Source organism: Artemia sp. Qi Xiang Cuo, chromosome 10 (genome assembly GCF_049724085.1).
Source record: "Artemia sp. Qi Xiang Cuo chromosome 10, ASM4972408v1, whole genome shotgun sequence".
Classification (NCBI taxonomy): Eukaryota; Metazoa; Arthropoda; class Branchiopoda; order Anostraca; family Artemiidae; genus Artemia; species Artemia sp. Qi Xiang Cuo.
The window spans coordinates 68,934,181-68,940,336 of record NC_142803.1 but is presented as its reverse complement, the minus strand read 5'-3'; the positions used below and the strand labels follow the sequence as shown (position 1 = coordinate 68,940,336).

At 31.9% G+C, this 6,156-nt stretch overlaps 1 pseudogene; it reads right to left on the bottom strand.

Moving 5' to 3' along the window:
* Nucleotides 1–3,708, bottom strand: part of LOC148948095 (ras-related protein Rab-5B pseudogene) — a 33,538-nt pseudogene extending 29,830 nt beyond the window's left edge.
* Between the last annotated feature and the right edge of the window lie 2,448 nt (nucleotides 3,709–6,156).

Below are 6,156 nucleotides of genomic sequence, written 5' to 3'. Positions count from 1 at the left end.
TGGATCCAAAAGGATGTTATGAAAAATTTGATTTCCAAAAAAAAATAGCTAAGGCTAACTCTAAAATAAATATCCACATTAGTATGCATATAAATTATATATTTTTAGAATGTATAGTAGAATGTTTTTAGAATATATAGTAGAATGAAACACTCAATTTTCGTATATATCAAAGCATTCGAAAGTTAATTACTTTAATTACTTTTTCCTCTTTTTTTTTAATAAATACAAAAATAGTACACATCTTAAAATGAAACATATTATCATGCTGTATTATTATTTCAAACATGAATATTAAACTTATTATTCTACAATAAAAAAAAAATTATTAATACTTTGACTCGAGGTCAAACATTTACATATAACATTGCATCACTAGTTAAAATTTAAAGTAAATTAAAAACATAGTATATACACAAGCATTGTGTAATAAACTTACACAAGCATTGTTAAGTAACAAAACTTAGATAGAACATTCATCAAAAAATACATTGGTTTAAAGTTTTAAAAGTTATTTTAAAACACTATATAGTAATTTAATTATGCGCAAAGCATTTTTTTTCAAAGTAAATTTCTTAAAAAGTAGAACTAAAATGTGTTACAACTCTTTTTTTCCATTAGCAAAACGATAAAAATGCCAGTTTAATTACAATAAAAAGTATTACTACTGTCATAGCGAAGAATTCGCTTCACTATTTATCGTGCTCTTTTATTTTCATATTTATGCACTCGTAGTGCCAACCGTTGTCTGTGATTGCAGATAAAAGTTCTTTTTTTTAATTAATTAATTTCTTTGCGAGAGATTTTGGTTTCTTGCAGACAGGGGCTCTTACATCCGTCCCTCTGGGATTTGATGTTTTCTATAATACCAATATTTAAAAACATATATAATCAATCGCATAATCATTAAAGCAGTTAGGAAATATCCTCAAGTATAGGCTAATAGGCCTTTATAATAAGTGGTTCTTTCCACTTCCGTCTAGGTACGTCTTTTTTTCCGGGGAGCGATTTATTGTTCATTTCTTAGTAACACGAGTTTGCAAATATAATTGTTACCGAACAATTTTATAAGCCGGGAGAGAATCAAAAAGCTGACCATTCCTTATATTATCAGAAACCAGATCGGTATTAAAATCACCAGCAATAACAAAACGAAGTCTGTTATCCGATATTTTTTGACTTAAATTCTTAAGACCATTACAAGCACAAGATAAATTCTAAAGTGAACGAATTGAACGATCATTATAAGGCAGATACACATTAATTAGTACAACAGTACCAAGACGCACTGCAAGAAAAGTGTCATATGATTGTAAAACCAGAGTACTCGCACCAGAAATACTTCTCTTAAAAAGACAAGCTAAGCCGCCAGAAGGGTGGCCACGAGTAACTTTACCTGGACGCACAAAAACAACGTGATCACTGCTTCGTCTCAGAAAAGTTTTGATAAAGGCAGTCAGTAAATGTTTTTGAAGACAAACAAATTCGTAATTAACATACAGATCATAAATCAAAAAGTCCTTACCTCTTGTTCCATTAAAATTAAATGAGACTACGCGTATGTCCAGATTCATTTTTGAAAATAGACCTTATCAGTGATGTTCTTATTCACAGGGCATCGTAAGCTGTCAGAAAGATGAGATCCTCCACACTTGGCACATTTCGGAGATTTCGAACAACGATCACTATTCGTAGATAAATGAGGTCCAGCACAACGAGCGCACTTGGGAGCGCTACTAGTGCATTCACTTTCAAAGTGTCCAGTGTAACGACACTTGAAGCAACACTTTGGCAATTGCTTGAACTCATAAACACGGAAGTTTTCATACCCAATCTTCACACCGTTTCGCAGAAATGATCCTTTCGTAATCGTGTCTGCAAATTCAAGTTTAACCGATTTGCTTGTTCCAAACCGACTGGACCCGATTATACCAAACTGGATCCGTTACATTTCAATGTCAAAATCAGACGGGACTTCTTAAATAACACCAGTGTGTTTTTTAGATAAAACTGTCGCACTAGAGCCAGGCAGAGCTTCTTTTTCTGATTTGCAAAAATCTTCAGCTGCAGATTTCTCAATATTCACCGTCCACCACTTTTTAGTCGCTTGCACTCTGGACACCAGCTGATGACCAGAAATTGAGTCTATTACTGATTAGAAATAGTCTATGACTGATATAGAAATTGAGTCTATCGATGACAGGGGGATACATTTTCATTCACAAAACTCCATAGCTTTGGTTTCTCTGACTTAACAGTTTCCAAATCTTTAAAAAAGTCCACTCCTTTCCGTAAAATAACGGCTTCATCAACACTACTTAAATTTTCAAAAAAAAAGTTCAACAGAGGTGACTACAAAAGTTCGGAAACGCTCATCTTGTTATAAATTCACTTTAAAGAAATAGTTTAAACCAACGCACACGAAGTACACGGTATGGTCAGGCGACGAGCGCTGGATAATAGTAAATTAAGTTCATTCAAGATAAACTTGCCACACAGGTTTGTTTATAATCCAGGAGAAAGCTATTTTTTTGTCTGCATTGATATAATCCTTTGCAATAGGTTTGAATCCAAAACAGGTCTTTTTACCATGAACTCAATTTTTATTGTGAAGAATAAATGGACACGTCTGATGATTACAAATTTATATTATACTACCCATCAATTTAAAATAAGCGAAAAATAACAAAAGGAAAATAAATTAAATTCAATAATTTTAATTTAAGAGTTTGAGATTTAAAAAAAATAAAAAGAAAAGCCTAGAAGAAAAAAGAGAAAAAAAACAAAACAACTAACTATCATACTATTTAAAAAGAAATAACTATAAAGTTAAAACGTTTATATGTGTCACTATGAAAAAGAAGTATTGGTAGAATTTTCGTTCGACCTAGCACAAAACAATAACCTTGACTGGAAGCAGGGACCCACTTCACGCACCAAGTAGCGACTGACTTACCACTTAACGCTGGTATTTATTAATATATTTTTTTTCTATTTTCAAAAAAGGACTGATTACTTAACTCAGTTTTTGACATGTCTTGGTTAATATTTTTAAGTATTAGATAATTTACAAAAGCTGCCACCTGTCTTTTGACATTCTAATTCCTGTAAACGCCGACCTTGAATATCTTCACCACCAGGAGCTTCTTTTTTAGGAAGTTTCTTGGTGATTTCAATAAAAATCTCATTCATGTTCATGGCAGTTTTAGCATATGTCTCCATAAACAGAAGTCCTTGTTCGTCCGCAAACACTTTTGCTTAATCAAATTCTACAGCCCTCCTGTGGGCCAAGTCCGATTTATTCCTAGCCAATGCGAACACTCTTTTTGGTGAAGCTTGACGTTGTAGTTCGCGAATCTAGTTCTGAGCACGGGTAAATGTTTCCTGATTAGTTATATCATAAACTACAAGAGCTGCCTAGGCTCCACGATAATATATGGGAGTGAGACTGTGATACCTCTCATGTCTGGCTGTGTCCCAAACTTCAAACTTGACTGTCGTGTCATCCAAACTCACTCTCTGCGTTAAAAAGGCAGCTACAATGGTACTTTCTTGATACTCGTGAAACTGTTCTTTAACGAATCGGAAAAATAAGCGAGACTTTTCAACAGCAGATTCACCTAATAAAACAAGTTTAACACAGTTATCTCTAGGTGACTCTAGCTTATGATTGTTGATTTTGTCAAACTTCGTGTAGTCTTCTCTCATTGCTTTATTTTTCAAAACTGACAACCGTACTTAAAAAAGCCAATTTATTTATAGATGATGTAATTATCCAAGTTTAGCGTTAATGACGTAAAGAATCCTTATGATGTCATACTTTCTTGTGTATGATGTCATACCACGGTAAATCAGTCCATGCTGCTATGATCATATTGCATTACCATAATCAATGTGGATAGGTTTCTTACCATTATATGGATACCATCTAAACCTCTAGGTCATTAAATGGACAAAAACTACACTGCTATAACTAGACTGTTATACTCACAAAATTGCAGCATAAATTGCAGTTTTCTTTTCCCATATCAATATTACCTAGGCTAGGATGCCATTTATCCCTATATTTACCGACTAACAGGTCAACATCTTCTAATAAAAACTTCACATTTCTAACCTGGTGCTACATACATAGCACCGTATGTCCATTTATTCCTGTAGCAGTAATTTAAATTCATTGGAATCACTACTATCATCGTCAGTTGGTTCTGCAGAGTCATATACTAATATGGATGACACCGTGTACCTTTTACCCATGAAATCAGAGAACAGCTTTCTATTATATGTACCATAACGATCTAGACAAGGTGCAAGATTGCCCAACTCTTTAGAATGAAAACTTCAGTATGATTGTTGCTATCTTTAGTCTCTTTGTAACTGATTCCTTTAAATGTTCCTTATGACTGTTTTAAATTTTAATTGTAAATATTTATTTTCAGAGTTCTTAAAGCAACTATCAGTCACTAGGTAGCGTGATAAACTGAGGGGATTTTTTTAAAAATCTGTATGAAAATCCGTTAACAACTAATATTTATTATCAAAGTAAATAAAAAGGATAAACTTTTGTAATTTTTATTATAATAATTCAACTCTCTCTCTTCACTCCTTCAACTATTTCTCTCCAATCACCAAAAAAAAGTGATTATTGAGTTTTAGAGTTACGGACATTCTAAGTCAATGACTTGCGCTTGTCTCATTTAGTTAAGGATTCAGTATATTTTAGATATTAGTTATTATTTTTAATGTTAGACAAAACTCGTAAGAAACCATGCTTGATTAGATACTAATTTATCAGTTTAACCCAAAAAAGGGTATACTATAATTGTTGCTTTTTAGAGGAAATAGTTTTCCTTCGATCTTTGGCAAATCTTAAAGCTGCCTAGAAAATATTTTTGATTTGGAACTCCCTGAGTTGAAAAGATCTAAAAATTTTTTATTCATTCTGAGACAGAGATTTTGTCAATGTTATCACAGTTGTCTGACAACATATTTATGCACATTCCTTTTCTTGTGTCTCCTACGTTTTATTATACATTCTAAACGATTGATATGATAGCGGCCTCTAACAATAATGAACACATAACAATGTAAATAATAATATATTTTTAATGAAATAATGCTATTTAGAATATTAATAAAAAAAGTATATTATGATACATTATTATTATTAATTATTAAATTTGTACATTTTGAATCTGTTACGTAATATAGGTAACAAGGTTCTATCTGGATATTATATATCTTGTCATATATTATTTATTGATTAGTATCATAATAATTATTCCATTTTCAGTCATACACAATTTTTAATGGTGTTTCATCAACTGGCTCAATATGCTATTCGTATTTGTTAATTGAATGTTTGATAAATGGCATTAACGTTTGGTGGTGATTTGTTTTTATAGATTAATCGTTATATTATATATTAATAATTTTTGACAATGCCATTTTTATTTTTCTGGCAACTTCACGGTCTATTACCACATTATTTTTACACAGGTAAAATTTTCGGCATATAGACAAGATATGTTTTACGATATTAATAGAAGATTAGGTCTTTCTCTTAGTGATCTTCCGTTGAATGCTAATACCCTACAGGTGACGATTGTATGTTTAAATAGGTAATGCGTTACCTGAAACAGTAGCAAGGAGTAGTTCTCTATCATAAACGATTTTTTTATTTTGGTATTCTCTGTGAGTGCACTCATCTCTGGAGATCTCAATCTCACATAACCAACAACATAAGAGTTAAATTTTTTCGGTATTCCAAAGAAATTTAAGTCATCACTGTCCTGACAATGAATGCTTACATATCAAATAGTGCTAACACTTTTACTTGTTTCATAGTTTAAATACTTCTCCTTTTGGCAGTAAATGCTACAATAACCTTGTTATGTGAACACACTTTATTCAATTGCTCCATCTTCACTTTTTAAAGATATGACTTATGTGTTAATCCTTCTACTGCGTTAAAAATACTGATTTATTACGTGCAATAGACTAGGTAGTGTCGATAACCAGACATATACTAACAGTTGGACAGCCACATCATGTCTCTGACCAATCATAGAGTACACTTGTTAGAGACGTTATAATATTTTGTAATTTTAAGATACCTACAAAAAAAGTTGAATAATATCGAGGCTTTAAAAAAAA